The 24,108-nt window shown below is 36.8% G+C and overlaps 2 long non-coding RNA genes across 4 annotated transcripts in view; both read left to right on the top strand.

Moving 5' to 3' along the window:
• Window positions 1-5,436, top strand: part of LOC120476105 (uncharacterized) — a 38,082-nt gene extending 32,646 nt beyond the window's left edge. The window contains exon 4 of the long non-coding RNA XR_016149090.1: window positions 5,263-5,436. This is a non-coding gene — a long non-coding RNA (uncharacterized LOC120476105). The remainder of the gene's footprint in view (window positions 1-5,262) is intronic.
• A 6,436-nt stretch (window positions 5,437-11,872) lies between these two features.
• Window positions 11,873-24,108, top strand: part of LOC120476162 (uncharacterized) — a 31,070-nt gene continuing 18,834 nt past the window's right edge. For all 3 annotated transcript variants that reach the window (XR_016149281.1, XR_016149280.1, XR_016149279.1), the window contains exons 1-3: window positions 11,873-12,003; window positions 12,141-12,428; window positions 17,829-17,953. This is a non-coding gene — a long non-coding RNA (uncharacterized LOC120476162). The remainder of the gene's footprint in view (window positions 12,004-12,140; window positions 12,429-17,828; window positions 17,954-24,108) is intronic.

Here is a 24,108-nt window from a genome sequence, read left to right as displayed (position 1 = left end):
CCAGATTCTTACTTAAAAAAAAAAATAATACTCTCAATAAATTGGCAATTTTCTTTTCCCTAATCGAGATGTTTCATAAGAAACATTCTCTCTAGAATATTGAATAATGAAGCCAGCGTCAAAGAGGTAGTTGCGTGGACCGTCAATAGATGGACAGAAATCTCTAAGATTTCATTAAAAATATTTTCATTTGAGATTAATGAAAATCTTAAGGGTTTGGGAACAACATGAGTGTCGGTAAATAATGACAGATTTTTTTTTTGTTTTGTTTTTTTGGGGGGGGGGGTGAACTATCCCTTTAAGGAACTGACCTTCAAGAATATTCCAAAAGTTTATTTATCTAGTTTTTTATTCCAAAGAAAATGACATTTTCCTTCACGGAATTACGTAATTTTTTTTTAAATGGGAAAACTACAGTACAAGCATCAGTAAATATTGATGAATTCTGTGATGTTTTGTTGGTATTAGTTTGTCTTGCTCTGAACCATTCCACAATGTTTGATCAAAAGACATAAATTGATATTACCTGACATGACCCAGTTGTGTTCAGGTCATCTGATATGTTCTGTTCTGTTAAAAATGCACAAACAAACACACGCTATAAGGAGTTTGAGAAGGTTTCTTTTTGATAACCATCACATTCAATTGCCGGTCTTCCCCATTATGAAATGGTGGCCATTTTGCCCTCTCTCAGTTGTGACGGAGTGATGCCTCTATGTTTTTTGACAGCGATTTGAAAGGCTGCTTTTGTTGCAAATACAAATCCTCAACCATGTATTAGTAATAGACTTTTTTCTAACACGTTCCCACAAGTGTTGTTTCTAATGGACAGAGTGAGGCACGGAGCTTTAATCTCACATTCAACACAGATGCGGTTGTCATTGGAGCAGACTCTTAAGTCAGCTCAAGCAAGCACTCACCAACTTAAAAGAGCCAGGTGTTCAAAATCATTCATTGTTGTCAAAGACGGGTTTAGGGCTTTAGCTATCGGAAGAAGCCGTTCTCTGAGTTGAGGGTGTTTGAAAGCTGAAATTTCTCTGTAAACTCTCTTTCCCCAGAATTCCCAGTCTACCTGCTATCTTTAAAAAACAGTGTGCCTTTATTTTTTCTCCGTGCGGATACAGACCTGACAGTGATGTGGAATTTACTCATGGGTTATTTGTCAACATGCTCTACATGTGTAAACTAGAATGAGGTTTCCTTAATCTGAGTCAAAACTTTTTTCCTGTCTATTCGGAGATTATTTACTACATTACATTTCCATATTCATTATATATATATAATCTGAGATAAAAAAATAACGGAAGATGACCAGTGTGATTTTAAAGTATTTAAGTAAAACATAAATTAATCAATAATGAGCTTAATATTTCTGCTTTTAAATCCATCATTCCATTGTAGGAGTATCCATAAATAATTTTTTACATTTGTTTTACATTGTAAAAAATTAAAACATCTTTCATGTTTCCTTAAATAACAATTTTGCTTTTACTAAAAAAATATTGGAGTCAGCCAGGTACTTGAAATTATATTGAATAATATTTTTGACCTAATAAAAGTAATTAATTTAGATGCTACCACTTGAAATAATAAGAAAAAAAGAAAAGAAGCTTGACTGTTCTGCTTTTAAATACTTTATCTCACTGGTTTCAATTGGGAAGGTATTATTATAAATACATTTTCCATTACGTTTTACACTTTAAAAAGTCAAAACATGTAAATTTAATAAAAAAATAATTATTGGTTAATAAAGTTAATTAAGTTAATAAAAAAGAGCTATATTATGTGAAATAATTTTTGTCCTATAAAGTTAATTCAGAAGCTACCACTCGATAGACATTTTTCGGTAACAGTTTAATAAGGTCCATAGTTAACATTAGTTAACTGCCTTAGTTAACATGAACTAAGAATTAACAACACTTACAGCATTAATTAATCTTAATGTTATTTTCAATATTTACTAATGCATTATTAAAATCAAAGGTTGTATTTGTTAACATTAGTTAATGCACCTTATGCACAGCTGTATTTTTATTAACTGACATTAACAAAAATTATAAATACAGTAACAAATGTATTATTCATTGTTAGATCATATTAGTTAATACATTAACTGATGTATTGAACCTTATTGTAAGTGTTACCCATTTTTTTTGGTTAGATGACAAAACCTTGTACACAGGGTACAAATATTTTGAATGCTCATTATTGCATTACACAATTGATCAAACATGATTGCAGATTTATCTTGGTTAATTACTCATTTAAGTTAAAAATGTACCTATGTTAATGAAAAGTCCAGTTTGTGTTGCTCAACAGCTATTAAGGTGTACCTACACTTTATTGCTCAGCTTGCTGTGTGTTGTTGTACATGTTATACATGTTATACACTCACCCGAGGTTGTGCCAGCACACGCTCCAAAACCTAGCAGTGCCATTTATTTTCCTATAAAGATTATCACAGCCAATACCAAGAGCTGCCTGCATCCACAGAGGGTTTGTGCAGAGTAAATGAAGGACTTTTGCTTCATTTGAATGTCATTTGCTGAGATGTAAAATAGTGAATTTAACGTTTTATGACTTCCATTGAATAATAAATGAGAACATTAAGGAAGCATACTAATGATGAATATAATTGGCTTTGGGTTTTTCCTTTAAGCACTTTTTGCAGATTTTTCCTCCACCGGTGCATGATGGTATAACTCATTTAGAGTGGCCAAACATTTTGCCCTTGCGAAAACAAAAGTCACTGGATTTCAGCTGGCGCTATCCGAACGACCATTAAAGTTCCTCAACACACCTGATCAGATTTAATATTTCGCTCATTATCTATTCAACTTCGCGGTGGGGTCTTTGTTTTAATATTAATCACTAATGTAAGATCAGAAAGCAATCACAACGGCCAGATCCAGTTAATAAATAATGATGATCTTTAATTTTTAATCGCTGTCAGAATGGATAAGTCTCAGGATGGACAATGAGTCATTTACAATGAAGGATTATCTGATCAATATGAATTTATTTTCTCTATCTTATTGAATTCTGCTTTTCTGCTTTCCATGTAAACCTCACAGCATGTTATTTACACAGTCTTTGTGGACATGCTGTTTATTGTAAAATAGTCTTGGTCTAAAGTACAAATCCCTAAGGTTCTTGACTCAGTTTTAAAGAACCAAAAAGTTTCTATATAAGGAGAAATGTCTTAAATTACTTAAAATACTTACATGTTAAATGAATTGTATCATTTTTTTCTTTTGTGATAATGTATGTTTAACTCATAATATTGAATAAAAAAAATGAATCAATACAAAATCAATCAATTAGAACTAGATACTTAGTTTCATGATCGCATAATGGAAATCCCTAGGTATTTGAAGTACCTGAAAGAATCCTTTAAAGCAACACTAAGTAACTTTTGAACCTTCATAATATATTTCCAAGCCCCTTGTGATGGAGACTTCCATACGATTTCCACGACGCATGCGCGAGAACTGAACTGAAGTAGTTGAAGGAGATTGCAATTCTCGCGCATGCGTCGTGGAAATCGTATTGAAGTCTCGTTTCAGGCCAACAAGGAAGAAAAGGAATAGTTGAATAAAGTCGTTATTTTTGTTTGTTTTTTCGCACAAAAAGTATTCGCTTGATAAACTTATAGTTGAGCCACTGTAGTCACATGTAATATTTAAACATTTTCTTCATTGACTTTCTGGGCCGTCAAGAGCCAGTCCCTTAGGCAGTCTATGTGGTAGTGAGACAGCTCTCAAATTTAATCAAAAATATCTTCATTTGTGTTCCGAAGACGAACGAAGGTCTTACGGGGTTGGTACAGCATGGGGGTGAGTAATTAATGACTTAATTTTCATTTTTGGGTGAACTAACCCTTTAAGATCCATTTTGGTTGAGTATATTTGGTTGATCGGGATACTTTCGTAGTATGTGTGATACTTTTCGTAGTGTAGACCCTTGTGGTCAAATGCCCTCAAACAGACACAAAAGACCACCTACTCTCTTCTTACTGACCCAAAGCTTGACCATTATGAGAATTGTCGTCTGAAGACCCAAATTTAGTTTGAAGAAGAAAACAATTCCTGATATCTAACACACACTCACCGTTTTCGGTGTTGTCTTGTGGCTTTCAGAGCAGAAATGACAGAAGGCATCATCTAACGAACGCTTTTGACCATGCGTCAACATCCGATGCATATGGACCTAAGCCTACCAGCGTCAGCTAACTGACGCTAAAGGGTCAGATTTAGACGCGTCGATTTTAGATTCATGTGCGTCGGATTTAGACGCATGGTCAAAAGCATCATTTAGATGACGCCCTTGGATGAGATTGCGTTGGAAATGAAAGCGGATGCTCGCCGTATGTTTTTTCGCTGTCTCCGGGCGCAATCATGTACAGTAAATATGTAAGCTTATTTTGCCCATCACATCGAAAGATCTTAAAAAGTCCATACATTTACTTGCCCATAGACCCTCCTATCAAATAAATCTGGACAGAAGTGGTTGAAAGTGGACAAAAGAGACACCAGGTGTAAACAGGAATGGGTCTCCTTCGTTTACTTGTGATCCAGTCGACTAAAATGCATTTTATTGCCAGGTGTAAAGAGTGCATGTGTAACGGAGGCCAGCTAGTAGTTGCTGTGCGAGTAAATCTCACTCCCCGATCTCAATAGGCGCTCTAGCGACAGACGCTAGAGGCTGTAGTCTTTAGCCTCCTTGTTAGAGCACCTGACTCTCACGCCGGAGACCCGGGTTCGAGGCCCGTTCGGAGCTGGTCGAGTGGGACCCGGGTGTAGGGGTTACATTGGTGCCGTGACCCGGATGAGAGTGAGGTTTAGGGGGGTGATTGTAACGGAGGCCAGCTAGTAGTTGCTGTGTGGCTAAACCTCACTCCCCGATCTCAATAGGCGCTCTAGCGACAGACGCTAGAGGCTGCAGTCTTTAGCCTCCTTGTTAGCGCGCCTGACTCTCATGCCGGAGACCCGGGTTCGAGGCCCGCTCGGAGCGGGTCGAGTTGGACCCGGGTGTGAGAGGTTACACATGAGCGCAAAGCAACGGTGAAATTTACAATTTCATATAGAACCTCATTGAGCCTTTTTTTCTAAGAGTATAGTGTCAGAGGTGACCTTCTAAATCTTTGTTCTTTCGTTTTTATTAACCTCACTAACCCTCTACCCTTGTAGAAAACTTTAAAAGATTGTGTGTTGATTTTAAGGACATTTAATTTCTCTCCCATTCTCTCTCTCTCTCCCTTAGTTGCAGCGAGGAGCAAGTTAATAGACGGGGCTTATAAGTCAGCTCGCTCAAGTCCAAATTACAGGAAAAGACAGAACAATCTCAACAGCTGCAAGATCAAATTCTCAAGCAGCAGGAGGCTTTAAGTAGGGCAAGCCAAACTCTCAAAGACACCAGGAAAGCAGCTGGCAGTAAGGTAAAAAGAGCGTCTCTCTCTCTCTCTTTCTAGCTCGCTCGCTCTCTCGTCCCTCATTCCAAAAAAAAAAGGGGGAAAAAAGTGTCTCTGAACTTTTCTCCTCCCCTGTGATGCTCAATTCCCAAGATGTGTTGTTTAGAAGAATACAGAGTCTATTACACAAATTTTACAGTGTCTTATCTAAATTTTACCATTCAGAGACAGCTTGTATTTGTGTTGGCGTTCACTGAAACGTATTTTTGTAATCACAGAGGACTAACTTTGTGTAGAAAGAAAACAGCACGGCTCTGTCAAATCCAAACTGGCAAAGGATTCGGTATGTTAAGTGTTTTCTCAACAGAGTGAAGCTGTCTTCTTATTTTTTCTTTAAATGAATATCAGATGAAGAAGGGTGGAAATGTCCATGTGTGAAGCTTCGGATGGGTTAACCTAATTTTTTCCCTGAGAAAGAAGTAGATGTTTGCCGACATACATTTAATTCCTCTGCTGCACAAACAACCGTCCGTTTAACCTCCCGACCCTTGCGAATAAATATGTGGATAGGCAAACGTACGAGCCTGGCAATGGGTTTCAATTAATCTCTGTGACTTTTATCTTCAGATTTCTTAGGCAAACATAACAGACGTTAAGTTCTGTATGGGTCCCGTTACTGTTTCCACATCTGGTTCTGTTTCGCTGCGAAAACCTTCTCTCTGATCTCATATGTTGAACTACTGTAACTTTGCCACTGTCTGTTTCCTGTTGGAAAAAAGGGAGAGGAGGAGGAAAAATGCATTGAACAATAATAGCTTTTGTTCCAGAGAAGTTCCTCCGTTAGCGCAGCTGAACAAATAGCCTTAATAGTTTGGTTTAAAAGAACTTCTCCCATCGCCGGTGTCTGATATTTATGCTTTCAACAGCGCTGGACCAAGCCCTTGGTTTTCATTTCTCAGGCTACGTTTCTCTGGATTTGTTTGAACAGATTATCCTTTCCACACAGAGGAACAAGGTACACCAAGGGGCTTGTTTCTTCCCCCCACCCCCTTCCGAACGCTACTAAATTAATAAGACGTCAAAGACAACAAAACCCAGTGTTTTACTTGCTCGACCCCGGCCTCCATTAGCGAAGAGACATGAGGGAAGATAATTTGTCCCTCTGAAGTTAGTGCACATCAGAGGAGAGAGACAATAACAAAGGCCTCTGCAGCGGGGTACTGATGCATTCCGTTCTTCTTCACATTACCCATCAGCCCCTGCTGCCGAGTGGCCGGAGTGACATACGTGGACCCTTTACACAGACTGTGATGATGTATTTCCATAGTTAACTTAGTAAATATAGCAAGGTTTTGAATATTTGCTCTGTTGAAAATACCATTTGCGATGGTCTGCCATGTAACTACTGTATAGATGTTTAGCGTTATAGTTTACATCCATGTTCCAAAAACATGGAAATGTTACAAGGGTCCATAAGGTAGTGTTAATAATGTTAATATTTAGTAGTGTTAAATATTTAGGTAGTGTTAAAATAGCTGTTTTCCATGGTCCAAATAGCTGTTTCCCAAAAAAATTTAATTTATTTCTGTGATGTAAAGCTGAGTTTTCAGCATCATTACGTCAGTCTTCAGTGTCACTGAAGATCCTTCAGAAATAATTCTAATGTGCTATTTGGTGATCAAAAAACATTTCTTATTATTATCAATCCTGAAAGCAGTCGTGCTTTTGTGGAAACAGTTATACATTTCAAACATTTATATATTGTGTATGAATGAATAGATATATTTACTCATTATAATATACACATTTTTCATATACATTAATGAGCTCAAGTAGGACAATCCTTGACATTATTGACTAATATTATTTGAAACAGACACATTTTTTTCTATATTTTAAATATTTCTATTTTTTTCATACACTGTTAATATCTTGAGGACTTATTTTTATATTTTATAGTACAATTTATATTTATATATTTATATATATTTTGTTATAATAAAATAATATCTTGAGAATTTTTTATATTTGTATATTAATATTAATATTTTTATATATTTTTTAGTTATATTTTTATATTAATCGAGGAATTAGTTTTATATTTTATATTAATATTTATATATTTTTTGTATAAAAATATATATTGAGGAATTATTTTTATAACATTTATAATAATTAATTACAATTATTTATTATCTTGAGGATTTTTTATATTTTTTTATATTAATATTTTTTATGTTTTTTAAATTTATATTTTTATATTAATTGAGGAATTATTTTTATATAATTACCATATAGTATTTTTTGCTAAAATCATTTAATTTATCATTGTGACACATTTTCAAACATTTTCATTACCAAACATTTTGTCAGATAATGTTTGATCAAATTCACCCTGGCCGTCAGAATGACTGCAGTTTGCCTCAAATGTCAGACCCAACTCTCCTCATAGAAGAACTCATGTCAACTCTTTCTGTTCACAAAGTCTTAATAAACCCGCTTCTCCATAAATATTGGATGTGAGTGTCACTCACTCTATTTGTTTATTTGCTTGTTTGTTCATTGAATATATCACACTTATTCCCAGATCTCTCTCTGTTCTCACTATATAGGATGTCTGAACGTCAGATGGGATTCTCTTTTTGTCAGTATTTGAAGCCGGGGAGTGTGTGCAGGGAGGGGCCGTGGAGATACGAGATGTAGTGATTGATTTAAAAATACCTCCTCCTCCTTGATTCCAGGGGCTTCCTGTCCATAATGCATGTCTTTTAGAGTAAAGTTCTCGTCTAAAAGTTGTGAGTGATTGACCCAGTTGGTTTTGTGTTGCGTTACGTTCTAGCTGAATGTGACATGCTTCGCTTTGCTAAATAATCAACAAAGGCTTGCGACTGTCACAAAGTGGCAGCAGCGCAACTTATCAAGAGTGTAGTTTATAGTTGTAGCTCACATTATTTTTGTAATACTTCTTATGCGTCTCGACTAATGCACCGTAATGCGATTCCATATATCGTTGACCTTTAATTTGGGGGTCACAGTATAGTACATCTAAGATGCGCTTCGATTTTATTACTTTTGCTCCGTAACATCTACTCTATTTTGCAGAAAAAGCAGTTTAGTCTTAAAATTATTTATCTGATGGTCTAAACGAGCTCCTGTAGTTTGACATTTAATTTGAGTTCGGAATATATCACAAAGGTACAATGGAAACAAAGGGTATAATAACAACAAATACAATTGTTTAGCTATACCTGCTCCGTTCCTGCATTTCTGTAAAAGCTGATTTCCTTTTAATGTTTCATGAGAAGGTTACATCCTTCTTTTAAGAGCGATGCTTTCACACTTTGCTTTTTTTGTCTTTGTTTTCTCTCCCTTTGCTTTCAGATATGGTTAATATCAGTCTCTGTGCACTGGAGCACATCAGATGTCAGGCCTATGCAATTTTGCTACAATGAGCCTGTTAAATGTGCTTTGGAAGGGTGTAACACAATATATTATGCATGCATGAAATGTACAAACACAATGAAATTATGCACTACAGATATGATACAGTTCTCTCAAGTCTTGCGGAGGCACACTGTGATACATTTTAAATGCAATTTTTTTGTGCCCACCGGCAAAATGATGCTGCTGTCTAATGGCGCATTCATGGACATTGAGAAACTCGCTTACACGTACTCGCTGCGCACACTCACACAGTCATTTTGTTGTGCGTGCTTCAGATGACCTGTGAGATTTCGGGAATTCCTAGAATTGTTTATTTATTTTGGTCACACTTTATATTAGGGTCCAATTCTCACTATTAGCTAACTATATGGCATTTGGCAAAATAATTGGTAAGGTAGTTGTTAAGTTTAGGTATTGGGTAGGATTAATGGATGTAGAATATGGTCATGCAGAATAATAAGGCATTAATATGTGCCTTATAAGTACTAATTAACAGCCAATATCCTAGTAATATGCATGCTAATAAGCAACTAGTTAATAGAGAGAATTGGACCCTAAACTAAAGTGTTACCATTTTTGATATGATGGTGCCTTCATCATTTCATTTTTGCCCTCTCAAAAGTATAGGTTTAATGGCAACATTTACAATAAGTTTTCATTAGTTAAAGGGGTCATGAACTGGCTTTTTAAATCTTATTATATTGTTGTCTGAGCTCAACTTATGACGTTCACTTGGTTTTTGCATTCAAAAACGGTAATAGGCTATTTTGTACCCTAGATTTAAGCCCAGCTCAGAAACGCTCGGTTTTTATGGGCGTCTCGCACTGAAGACTTGGAAGTAAACGCCCACTGCTGTGAGTGGAGAACAGTTTTGCATATTATAATGAGTTTCGACTCACCCGTCGATGCACTAGGGGGAAATTGTTTTGAAAACGTCCAATGTTGTAAAATGGCAACCGGAATGATTCGCCCATACATGTTCGACCCACAGTCTTTGTGTTGCACAATTCCTGTCAGATCCAATATAGACGGCACAGCACCGTTCTTTACTCTTAATTGGTCTGTAAATCCAGTCTTGTTTAAACAATCCTCAGTGAAATGAAGTGAACAGACGAACAATGTTTTACCACATCAGCTGGAAAGCCATTAAAAATAAAGTTTATCCATGCAGTCCTATTGAAATCCAGAGGAAGCTTATGCAGCCACTGTCTTCTTCCACAACCAGGCACTGCACAATATTCTGTATTGCTCGGTAGCTCGATCCGGTTTGTTATCACGAGCTAGGCCTATGTTATTTAGCTATGCGTGTAATGCGCAAATCGGTGGGCGGGGCTAAACCGCCCGCGTTGATCTTCTTCCGCGGGGGTGGTGTTTTATCCTCTTTGTCGTCATAGTTCCCCACTTTGAAAAACGAGTCGTTTGCTGAGGCTGGTGTCAATAAAAGCTTTTATTGGACTAACAAGGACGTTTTCAGTTCTGAAACGTACAAGATATTCTTATAATATGATGACCTCTTACATGTCAAAAGCTCAAGGAAAAATTGATTTCTCAGTTCATCACCCCTTTAACATAGAACTAAGAATGTTATTGTAATGATTTACCAAATAGCCAAATATTGTGAGTTAAATATGCTGAAATTTGAGAAGTGATGACAACAAAGAAAAATCTCCTGTGAGCAGAATATGTTTATTGTGCTTCATTTTCAGTCAAGCTGTATTTTTTTGCCAAATTACAAAAGTGCACAAAAATTATTATTTATTTGTGTGTATTTGACACATGAGATTGTAAGATTGGCCATAGCAAGACAAAGTAGACAAAAAGAAAAAAAAGGGAGCTTTTATGGGAGTTTATTTTCTAAAAGTGCCCACAAACCCATTCAAGTTTTATTTAATATAGTTTCTTCCTACTTTCTCTAGTGGATTAGTTTTAAGTCTTATTGTTTTGAGTGTATTTTGAGGTCTTGAACTCAGACCAGACCTTTCCTTCATGTGAAATATCAGCTTCGCTCGGAGTCGGAGTGTTTGCCCTTGCTCTGAGCTACAATGCCTTTGCTACTTAGTTTCAGAGTTGAAGGCATCAGCCACAGACAGATGGCCAATACAAAATTGTTTAAGCTCTGTTTCGATTGATCCTGACTATGTTTGCATAGGCCACAAAAGCAATTATTCTCTGAATATAGCTTTGAAAGGACAGCCAAAAGCAAACAGAAATGCAGGAATTAGTGCAAATTGGAGACATTGGCGAGTAGTATTGGATGACAGGTTGGCCCTTAATGAAGGGGAAACTGCGATAATTAAATCTCCGGCTGTATTTGTGTGGCTCTGTGCTGTCCAGCTACTGGAAAGGCATGTGAGGAAAAAGTGGTTGAAATCATTTCGGTCCAAAGTTGTCCGATGCTCCGTCATTTGAGACTGTTCTTCATGAGTGCAGGGTGAAGGTCAAGGAGCTATCTTAACTCCATCAATCCTGCGGACAGTTACAAACGACCTTTCACGTCCCATAAGATGCTCTATATGCCGAATTGGGGGCGATACATATTTCTGTGTTTAGGCGGCGTAAGAGATGTGCAGAGCGTGGAGAGATCTCTGGAATTGGTTCATTCACCTCCACATGGTGATTGAAGCTAATATCTCATTTAAAGAGCCAGACTGGTGTTACAATGACTGAGAAAATAGAGAGACTTATTAGTCCATGCAAACCAACACAAAAGCAAATACATTAAAAGTGCAGTATATAGTCTTCGTCAAAGACAACAGCTATTATTGTTAATGTCTGAAATGATAGATTTAGTAGAAATAATGCAATGCTTCAAAGCAGTGAGTGATAGAATGCACATAAGTTTCAAATAATTTTAGGATGAATCAAATTTACTTTGGTTATCCATGATTTGTCGAGGCAAAAAAAATATCCAAAAAACATACAAACACGTATCTGCCTCAGTAGAGTTACAGAAGACAAAGAAAAACAATTGGATTTTGAAAAGGAGGCAAGTCTTTGAACAATTATTCTTTGTTTTACAGATATAAAAAATATATCAAACTAAAATAAAGCCTCCAGTCTGACAGCTATCAGGAGATATCAGACTCGAGAGAGAGAAAAAGAGAGATACATGTATGGATGATTAACAACTTAAATCTTTCATTAAACAGGTGAGACCACAAACAATGTGCAATTCAAGTATAATGCTTTCGTTTTGGAAATGATAGAGGATGTAACCTCAATTGGTAGGCAAAGTGTATTGGTTGCTATTATTGATTGTATAACAAACAATGTCTTTGTCTTACAGGAAAACAGGAACGCTAGAGCTGGAGAACAGGGAACAAGGAATCCAAAATCGCCCCCTGTACCCTCAAATAGGGCATACCCTCAAATTTGCAGCGGTGTCCGAAACCATAGGGGACATTATAGGGGACGTTATGTTATACATTATGCCCTGAATGGATGTCCGAACTCGTTTTCATTCACTCCTTCAAGTGAACCATTTTAGTGGACTAACGTAGGGTTTAGAGGGCGATTTCGGATTCAGCCGAGGTGTACAGGAACTTGGGGAAATTGCTGGAGGTAAACATCTCAGGTGAGTAATGCCTGAGGTTGAGGTGTGTGCTTGATACTGTGGTAATGAGCATGCTGATGATCAGATGGTGGCTAAATATGTGCAGGTGATGAGCAGAAAGGAATGCTGGAAATTGTAGTTTTGAGGGTGAGTGAGGTTAAGCAGTGAGGGAGGACCAGAGCGCAAGTGACTACAGCAAGCTTTTGTGGTTTACGCCACATTGTCTGTAGTTGTAATTAGATGTTTTGGGGGTGTTTCACATGTGTTTGTTGATCTGTGCTGTGTTCAGTGGCATCAGCAGCTGGAATCGGCTGCAGGGTAAAGCTACAGTATGAAGTCTTTGAGGTTTGGAGTGTCTCTCTTCATACCCTGTAGAAATTCTTTTTCTTTAAAAAACACTTTTAAAATAGAATGCCTGCTACCTGGAGCCATATTTTCCAAACAAAAGATCTTTAAGGTACAGGACACGCTACTTGTACAATGGTAAAACCCATAGCACAACATTGAATATGTGTGTGTGTATATGTATATATATATATATATATATATATATATACACACACAGCACAGATCAACACATGTGAAACACCCCAATATATATATATATATATATATATATATATATATAATTATTATTATTATTATTATTTCATTTCATTATTTCATCTCATTGTTTCATTTCATTTTATGTTATCATTTTATTTGTAGCCTATTATATTAAACATTTTTGTTTATTATTATAAAAATTAAGTTAGTTCATTTAATTTATTTCATCATCTTATGTATATTTTAAATTTTTATTTATTCTATTTTATTATCCATGTCTGTTGTATTATTTAATGTTTTACATTTTTATTTTGACATTTCATGTATGGTATGAAATATATTCAAATAAATGCTTCAATGACAATGTGAGCATCTATTTGAAATGTTTGTGGAAACAAGTAGGGAATTGGGATAGACACTGGAAAGTTAATTTACTTTCTTTTTAAAAATTCTTTTAAAAAAAATAATTTAATTTTAATTTAACATCCACAGTAAATATATGGAAACCCTTTCAATCTAACTTAAAACTAACCTGAACAGAGCTCAATATTGAGAAGAATTAATTCCCATTGAGCACAAAAGGAGATGAGGGATTTTACAAAGAAGTTTTTAAACAATGACAATAATTTACTTTAAAGGCAGAATATTAAAAAGAGAAATTGAGACTGTCTTTTAAATGATTTGACCAATTATTGAATCCTTTTGGGTGTTTGAATTCAGGAAATTTGGCCTCACTGTTTTGTACAGTAGGTGTTTAAAAGAGGAAGTGTGTGTTTCTAGCCAAAGAGGAGTTTTTAGCATGTACTACAGATAAATAGGGAGGTATTATCTGTCTTAGTAGATTCAAAGGGTACTTTTTTAACAAAGGTGTGTGGATTAGTGTATATATTTTTCTTTAGAGGTGGTACAGTAGCCTATGTGTCTGTGTTGTGTGTGTGTGTGTGTGTGTGTGTTTAGAGTAGAAGGTGTGTGTCCTCCCTGACCCCTCCCGCATCTTTACCGCCACCCATCTGTTTACTGACTCATGAAAAATTCATGAGTGTGTGTTTGGGAGCAGCGGAATAATTTTCAATATTTAGCCAGGCTATGAATACAGATGATGTTGAACTTTGGTGTATTGCGGCGGCGTATGTGAAGGTGTTTGGGTGCGTATGCGTGAATCTGGTATCATGGCAGGCTGAGGTCAGCAGGCTTAATGAGGGGGTGAGAAAGAAGGAGGGTCCACACGCATGTGCTGAGTGAGATGTGATGCCTATAAGAGACATGTGACTGTTCCGGGCTACCGGACAGACAGCAGCTCCAAAGCAAACTGCAACTAATGCAGCAGCAGGTTATAGCAGCAGCTGTCAATCAAACAGGCAAATAAATATAAGCTAATCATATGCAAAACTGAATGGACAGAAGTAGGAGCCAAGTCATTGACAAAATTTACAAAATGCTGCATCGTTTTGTTGTACCTCAACATTAATTATTTATTAGTAGGTATAATTGCATTGGCCCTTTTTACACAAAATCACATACCTTTATTTTCATTTATGTATATAATTCATTCGTTTATGTATACCATATTGTATAACATAGGGCCTTCATATATTTGGCCCTTTACGTGGATGGTTATTATCAATTTTATTTCAGAAGTAATTACATTATAATTATTTAATATAATTATTTTGTTTAAATGTTTTTTTGTCTTTATTAACAAAGCTTAAAATCATATGAAAATAATTTATTATGTAAATGATACAAATAATATATAAATATTTATTGAATTATTAAATTATTTTTAAATATTAATTTATATAAGCTTTATAGATAGATGGATAGATAGATAGATAGATTACTAATTAATATTAATATTTTCCTAATGTTTTGTTTTAATCTTTTTTATTTTTTTTTGTTTAAAAATTGTTAAATGATATATATATATATATATATATATATATATGTGTATATATATATATATATATATATATATATATATACACATATATATATATATATATATATATATATATATATATATGGTAAAAAAAAAAAGCACAACTCAACTCACTCCTTTTGTGAAGATACTTGGATCTAAACTACGGCACAGGTGCGCTGCGAGATTAATTAGCTTTCTCTTGGAGTGAAATAATACCGAAATGGACCTCTATTGTTCATTTGTTTATTTATTGCTTTGTATTTTAAATAAATTTAGCATTTGCTCAGCTCATATTGCACTGCAGGTGTTGTGTTTGGAGACTTTTGTGACTTTTTCAGATGGACTAAAACTCTCTGCTTAATAGTATTTTTTTACAGCTGCAATGTTTTAGCCTATTTTAAGGTCACACACACACACTAGTCTTGAACCCATCATTAGGAGAGTTTGTAAAACAGGAGTTTGAGAGAAGTGCCTAATTGATTTTTAAAGATTAAAGGCTTGTCCTCACCATAGATTAAAATCAGTCAGGGCATTAAAGATCTTTCACTTATGCGCACCGCACAACGGCATGTGATCGACGCAAATAGCAAAAGATAAAATAAGCCAGCAAATTTAATGTAGCGGCTTCAAGGTCACTTTGGGATGTGGTCCTTTGTTAACAAGCCTTTAGAAAGTCGCGTTATGACCACAAGTTTTGTATTACAGTCACAAGAGCAGCATATCAAAGTCATTATGCACTGTTAATGTCATTTATCAAATAAAATGAAAGACAAGCAAAAGAAAAGCTCTTTAAAGCCACAAAACTATTTCAATAAAAATACCATAATCTCATCAAATTCTGGAGTCACAAAACCAGACATTCATACAGAGTATCATGAACTCATCAAAACAAAATTAGTAAGCAAATAAGGTTGCGGAGTATTTGATCATGATGATTGAGTTAGACATAAATATGCTTTAATTGTGCTCACGTCTACGAGGGCTTTCAGGATTCTTTTGAGAGCACATTGGAAACTTCATGCCGTTCCACATAAAAACCTGACTCCATCAGAGTACTGAGGTCATTTCTCTCTACGGCCTCCCCACGTAGTGTATAACTATGTGTGATATTACACAGACCCTCTCATCTTCACCCAGAAGAATATCTTGGTGTTCTTTAGCCAGAATAACTTTCCCCATTTTGCTGTGATAATACATTCCATTCACTCCGTGTACAATCCCATATACAAATTCAGAGAAAGATCTGAAGATGTATAATGTTCTCTCATAATTTTAAGCGGGACCGAGACTGCACACATTTTCATAACAATATTTTGAATGTGTTTTTGCACTCGCCTTAAAATCGTAATGTCTCTTTTCCTAGCTTGACACATTGAGATTAGTCATTCGGTTAGTCTATGATTTCTGGAACAAAAACCTCTTGATCTTTATTATATGCCTTGTAGGTTCAGTCCAGGATCAAATGTTTGGTATACGTCAAGGTGAAAGGAATTTTGAACGATGAATGAAGGTTTGTGGCATTAGTCTCATATTATTATTGCAATGTTCAGATGGCATGTTGGCTCTTGAACGTCTTATGCTAACTACATTACGGGGGTCGATCTAAGTGCATGGTCATATTTTACAACTTTTAGGGTTCCTGTCTCAGATTAAGCCTCGTTTAACATTGTTCTTGCTCACATAGTATCAAGCAAAATACCATAGTTACTACACGTATTGATACTACAGTAAAACCAGTACATTTTCATTATGGTTTTGGCTAGATCCATCAGAAGGAGGAAATTAAACAAAAATGACTAACAGAGAAGAAATCTGAAAGTGAAGCTATAAAAAAAAAAAGGAATTCACTATGAAAAATGACTGGTTTAACTCAAGTAGAATAACCTTTGTAACTCTGTTTGGAAGAAACTTATGGAAGAGACACTTTGTGATAATTTGTATACAGTGCTTTTTCTATGCTGTCCTGAAGGCCAAGGCAGAAGTCTGAATTTTAAGAGCAGAAATCTCCAGCCCAAAGTCTCACTATGTCCAGAAAGTCAGCCGTATGGAACACCCCAAAGAGGCAATGAACCAGCTAAGCGAAGAGCCGAACAGGGAAAATACACCAGTGCAAGGAAGAAAGAAAGAGATTACGAGAGAAAGTTGACAGCCACCTAAAATGGTTTGTAGTCAAACTGTCATCGGTGCTCCTAAAAATAAAAATGCACTGCACAAATAAGATATTAAAGGAATAATTCGTCTAAAAATGAAAATTCGGTCTTGCTTTTGCATTGAGGGCTTTTTACTGAAATTTTACCTTTCACTGTGAAGATCTGAATATCGAAATTGTCTTCCATTGCGATTTCCTGCATATCTAAATATGCGACGCTATCTCACGACCAATTCGTACGAATTTGTATGAGTGATTCAAAAGTGGATAATTCGTACTAATTCATACGACCTCACTCGTACAAATTTGTTCGATTTGTCTAGACCCACGTGACGGTTATGTTTAGGGACGGGGTCAGGGGTAGGTCATTCGTACGAATTCATACGAATTGGCTAATTCGTAAAATATGTACGATTTAGCAAAATCGTACTAATTCGTACGAGTGAGGTCGTACGAATTGTTACGAATTAGCCACCTCGTAAAATTCATACAAATTCCCGTAAGATCAGGTTGAAAGATGTTTATAAAATCCGAAATCTCTGTGTAAACTCAATGAGTGAAGTACATGCACGAGAGATCACTTCCGGTGCTTTCCGGCGCATGCGCAGACCGAAGCGCCGGAAGTGACTCCTGATCTGACTCCTTCAGATCAGTTGGACATGGCTGTGGTTACAAGAGGTAAAAGCAATATAAATACTGTTTGTTTTCTCACACAAACCGCTTGTTTCGTGTCTTCAATGTGTACTTACATTTACGAGTCATTAAATCATGTTTAATTTGGACTTCTTTGTGTATGCTTTTTCAGGTGGACTCAGGTTGATCCCCATAAAACTCCATTATATGACTGAAGACAAGAACGGTTCGACCTAAAAATATCAAAATTCAAAATACTGTGGAAACAAAGACACCTGCATCTTGGATGCCCTTGAGGTAAGCTAAAACATATCAAAAATTAATTTCAAAGTGAACTATCCCTTTAAATGACTTAAATGAAAGTAAATTAAGGATGTTTAAATAGTAAAATACTTTTTCTCATTTTTTCCCTCTGTTTTTTCTCTGCAAATTAGTTTTTTGATATTCAGATGTTTCTTTTTATTATTCTTTCAATGTGATACGTACATTTGTTTGGTCTTAAACAGTTTTTCACTTTTTAAAAGAAAGCTCAGTTTATTTAGATCATTCACAGAATGTTCTAATAATCTCCCAGCATTCTCCTTGCCAAGCAATTTTGTGCTTGCGTCAGGATTCATCAATATCGGTTAGCCACAGCAGTTGCCCTGTTTGGGGCATCCTTGGGTGACAAATGAATCAAGCGCCCCTGATGTCACTTTGGTTTTGCGTCTTTTTGAAGACATTTACAATGCCTGGAAACAAATTAATCATTTTTATTGCAGAAAAATTTAATTTGTATGAGCTAAACTGCAGCCTACAAGGTCAGACTGGCGGAATATAATTTTAATTAAATCAAATTTAATTTGTGCTTTATAAAAGAGTTACCGATTTGAAGAATGACTGCATTTTATACTTTGTTACATTCAGTAATAAGACTGATACTGGTCTGTTGTTGAGGGATATATCTGTGAGCAGTGAAGTACTATGAACAGTTGCTTTGTTAAACTTTATCTTGCCTCTGAAAACCGTGAAAAGGCTTCTTTTTTTTCCTCTGATATAAATGCTTGAGTGATGTCACTTCTGAATTGAATATATAACTGTTCTCAAAAATGTTCTCTGTTTTTATAGTCATTGAGACCTAAGAGTCCGATACGCAAAAGCAAAATAAAGCAAATCAATGTATGACTCAGAATGAATAAGAAATATGTAGACCTACATTTCTAACTGCTATGTTTTATACACATAGCTTTGCTATGAGACTCAACATGTTTATTAACCCATCAATTTCTGACTGATTCGTATGTGATTCTCAGTACAGCTGCTGGCAGGCTCAGTCATCCTTTGTTTTTAAGCGTGATGGAATATGTCTAAAATGGAATATGTCTAACCATGGTAGTTTTAGGCACTTTTTGCGTGTCAAATAGTATTGGCATCTCCTTTTGCTCATTAGGTATTACCAGCTTATTAACACTGGAGGCAGAGGCATTTAGGAATTATTTAGATTTTTTTTTTTCTTATTGCAGAAATGTTTCCTTACAACAGTTCTGAGAGCTCAGTGTGTACAAGTTTAGTTCAGATAGGAAATTTAGTATCACAGTGAAAGGATGGATCATGTCAGGTAACCAATAATATACTTACCTTCTCTTTTTGCTCCAACAAATTGCCTTGAAGTGTATTTTAGCCTTTAGCAAGTTGGTCTGCTCATCTGCCGAGCGTTCCCGGTATCTGCCAATTATCCTCTCTCTCCGGCATCCGCGTAGCCTTTCTGTCTCCAATCACCGCTCATCGACAGTGTTCTCGGTGAGAGCTCCAGTCAAATGTTTGTTATGTTAGCAGCACTCGCCAACACACCCAGTCACCCCCTTAAAACCTCATTCATTTTGCCCGTCTGACTCTGAGCCGTACTACAACTACGCTGCGCAAATAATTAAAGGCTTTAGTTAAATACATAGTTGGGGTATTTGGAGACTATGGGGATCTATAATAACATTTGCCATTATTCACTCAGGCTTTGATTGCCTGACAGAAACAAATTAGGCCCCAGGATTAATTTCCAGCAAAACGTGCCAAGTGAATGCAATTGACTCCAATTAAAGCATGAAAGGACACTAAATATTCAAATCAGCAGAGCCGGTGATGGCGAGCCGATAAAGAATGGCATGGAATTGTGCCAAGGGAGAAAAAAAAAAACAGCCATTCACCGGCACCTGAGGGAAAATAACAGGCTCTCATTCAATAAAGAGTAGCTGGGGCAACAGACATGTGTTTCTGCTGCAGAACATGCCCCCGCTGGCATGTTGTTATTGTCAGGTCACATCAGCGGCTATTCACACGCGTTCAGTGTGTTTTGAGCTGATTTGAATATCAAGGCCACATTAAGACACCTAAGTGGTTATGTATTATACATGCTAAGTGGTTGTTCAAGTTTATGCAGGGACACGTTTTGTAATAGGTAGCATTGTCACATACATGAGCGTAATTAAGGTGATTAAATAATAATGTCCCAAATGCAAATTTAAAACTGATGGTGGCATCTGCAAACATAGCATGTGCACTGTGGCACTGATTTACGTGAGATTCGTAATTGTTTAGTAATGGTAATACTCATTTTGGAAATTGAGTACATAAAGGGGATTCTTGTGAAATAAAGGAGCTTGATATACTATGAAAACAAATTGTAACATTCATAACTTTCTAGTAAAAAAAAACCCCATTTACTTAAATGTCACGTCCTGGCATCAGAAAACATCAATGAATGTCTAACGATGGCTGTTGGATGATGAGAAATGTGGTGGAGAATGCATGCTGAATTATTATCCTCTCTATTATCCTTGAATATCAGAACATTACTAATATGTGGGGATGTTCACAAAGCCTTGTGTTGTTTCTGGTTGTGTGGATGACACATTCTCATCCTTTGGAGTTATATAGGACATTTTGTCGAAATACTACGCACATGGCACCCTTTAGTGTCAATATAACACACACTGTTATGGGTATGTTTAGGTTTGGGGTAGGGTCTGCATCTCATATTTACTCTTATTTAGCCAGCTGTATGACGCCTTGGGTTCTGCGTGTTATATTGACGCTAAAGGGTGCCATCTGCTTACTATTTCGACGAAATGTCATATGGCGTCACCTACGTACATGGCGCCAAAAGATGAGAACGGGCTCCACATACTACTCAGCATACTGAAGTGTTCCAACCTTAAAAACCGTTTGAAGTTTATTTGGCTACAATTTATTTTAAGGTGTCCGGATTACAGTGTAATTATACATTTAAGTACTGAGTAATAATGATTAACTACCATTACATGTACTTATAAGGTTAGGTTTAGGATTAGCTGCATGTAATTATTCATAATTTATATTTATTACTAAGGTGCATGTAACGAAGGGCACTTATTAGGGGCCATTTACACGACACCGTTTTACACTAAAAACAGAAAACTTTTGAATTTTGCATTTTGGTTGTTTACACGACAACGTTTTTTTGGGAATATTTGCAAACTTTTGAAAATGGGGTTCAAAGTGCAAGTTTTTAAAAACTATACCATTATGGCTCTGTATAAACTACAAAAAAATGTGAATTTCTTTCTACCATCTATTGACCTGGAATGCATAATACATTGGTTTTAGTTGTCGACAAAGTTATCGTCTATATGCAAAAAGTTTTTAGTACATCGTTGTTGTGTAAATTTCGATTCAACTGTAGATTGTTTTATTGATCGTGTCATACTACATTGGATAAAAACATGAAAGGAGGCATTTGGTCGCAGCAGAAAGAATAAGGCATAAGGTTTCAAGGCAGAAAATGGTCATGGAAATTTACCATTATACTTAGACCTCAGGGAAATATGTTCAGTTCTAAGGGGAAAATGTATCTCATTTTGTCTTATACCTGATTTAGCATTGGTTTTGGTTTCTCTATGTCCTTGTGTCTTGGCTCTGCAGAGAAAAGTTAGTGGACATGAAGTTGACCCTCAGAAGGGATCAGGTGTCTGTGGATGACTTGTATGAGAAATATATCAAAAGGCAGAAAGAGTCCTCAAACATATGGTTTAAGAAAATTAGTCCTTGAGGAGCCCACCTGAGCTGGACAGATGCTGGACATCAGCCCTCTAAACACAGACACATTGTAAGACACATTTGCTTGTTCTGAAGCGGCCTTCAAGCTTTCGTAATCTGAATCCTTAAAAAAAAAAAAAAGCATTATGGTGAATAGAAGCATACCTTATAACTTTTCCAGAAGATTTGGCCATTCACTATTGTCCGTACAAAATGACGTAATCTTAGAATCTTACAATTACAAAGTCGTTTTTAAAAATGGGTGCTTTGTCCTTTTTGAAAAGGTGATTTTTTTTATACTATCAAACTATCTCAAGCTAAATTAGTCAAAAATTAAATTATTATAAACATTTTATTTTTAATTGCAAAATAAATTAGATAGTCTCCTGAGGACCAAATAAATGCTAATGTCATGTTTTTCTTCTGTTTTTTAGGCTGGTGGTGCAAATCATGTTATGATATAGCACTGTCTCTCTAATTTTAAAACTTGCTATAAATTGGCCAGACAAACAAACCTTTCTATACTGTATGTATACAGTACACACAAGCACACACAAGCAGGAAGTACAACTCACCTTAATGATGGGCTATGTGATGGTGGCAGCCAGTGTGTGTGTGCGTGTGTGTGTGTGTGTGTGTGTGTGTGGTAATGATGCGATGCTGGCTGGGCTGTCTGTAAAGAACTCCTCATTTGCAGTCTGGGAGGCCTTTGTTGTTTTGTGCAGACAGCGTTGTTACGCATGCAGGAATGTCTCATTAAGAATTAACGTGGGCATCCTCAGTAGCGACAGAAGAGAGCGAGAGACAGATCAATCCTCACCCCAAAGCCAGCCGGCCCTCCATCCCAAGCTCCTTGATTATCAGGAGTCATTTGAAACCTCCCCATTTGTCCACAGCATGCTGGTTATGATCTCATTCTGAAGCATGCAGGGCAGACTATCTCTCTCTCAGTAGAACATCACCAATCGTCCTCACTCGCTCATTACACCGCCGCTCCCGATAAACACCCCCGTTGCTTATTTTTGCGCCATGCCGCTGTTTTGATGCAGATGGCTCCTTGAGGCATGCAAAATAATTGTTATGTATTCTGTCTGGATTTGTCCTTTTCTCCTTAGATCTACAGTGGGGTCTATAATTTCGTGTCAGACAGTAATGTCTTATTTGAGTGCTTTAGAGCCTGCTCAGGTTGCCGGGGACGGCGGTGTCTAGTCCATGCATGAGATCAGTTCATCGTTTTATCCCCTTGTCTGTGTTCATTCCCAAGTGTCAAGGCAACAGTTTCAGTTGATGAGATGAGCATAGATGCTCCATAACTTCAAAGCCTCCCGGAGAGCGGCACGCCATATCGATTTCCCCGGTGTTTAAAATGTAAAACCTAAAGATATTGGTGCGGTTTGATTGGAATAGGTGTTGACCGGCCATAAGTGATGGATTGCATTTGAAAATCTCCTTCTCGTGGCTGAACGAAGGGGAAAAAAATCCAAGGGAAAGGACTGAGGAAGTGGCAATGACCGTGAGAGTTCAAGTGGGGGATTGAACTGTTTGAAGGCAGCTGGACCAAATCAAACCAGAAGAACAGAGCGCCATCGAGGAACCCTTCCAGACTTCAACAACAGCATAGGTGAAGAGAATGGCCCTGCCCCCTTCCCACTTCACAAAAATGCCACGAGCCCCTTGCATGGACGAATCCCATTCTCCGGCTAATTTGGTCTGCTCTCAGGCTTTGTGTGACCCGTACGTGCACTCCAACTCACGAGTGCACCGTTGTACCGATCATCGATCAAGCACATTCTCGTTAAATGCGTTTTGCATTATCAAGTGTAGCGTCAGTTCTGACAGGTCACGTTAGTCAAGCTCGCAACAGCTGACACGTGATCCACGTCTACCAATAGGAAAATGACGCCCTCATTTACCCTCCTCCTCTCGTCCAGTCAGGATTTGGCTTTCTGATTCCCCTTGAATTCTCGAATAATGTTGTACTTTAAAATCATGAATTAATTATATCTGCATACATTCATGCTAGTTCTGTTTTTTGTACTCTTCTTGCTGCTCTGCCTGCTCTTTTCCATGCTAGGTTGCGTGGATGCACAGGGAGTTCTCGCCTAGAACGCAATCAAAACACCAATCCAAACGGTGTGCTAATTATCAATCGCATTTGACGATAGTGGTTCTGATATAATAAGGGTTGTCCCAATAGAATGCACGAATTTCGTCACTTTTTCAAATTTGACATTGCCGTGTACATGAGTTTTCTGACCTCAGTGGTTTAAAGCTGTTAGCTGGAGGTGTTTATTCTGTAGCATTAAGGCCGCATGGGCGTTAAAATAAGCTGAGGAATAATACATTACATGCAGGAATATAACTTAATGTCGTGGCCTCCGCCTATCCAGCAGAAACGGCAGCTG

Source organism: Pimephales promelas, chromosome 22 (assembly GCF_988280905.1).
Source record: "Pimephales promelas chromosome 22, fPimPro1.hap1.1, whole genome shotgun sequence".
NCBI lineage: Eukaryota > Metazoa > Chordata > Actinopteri > Cypriniformes > Leuciscidae > Pimephales > Pimephales promelas.
This window is presented reverse-complemented; position numbering and strand designations above follow the sequence as displayed.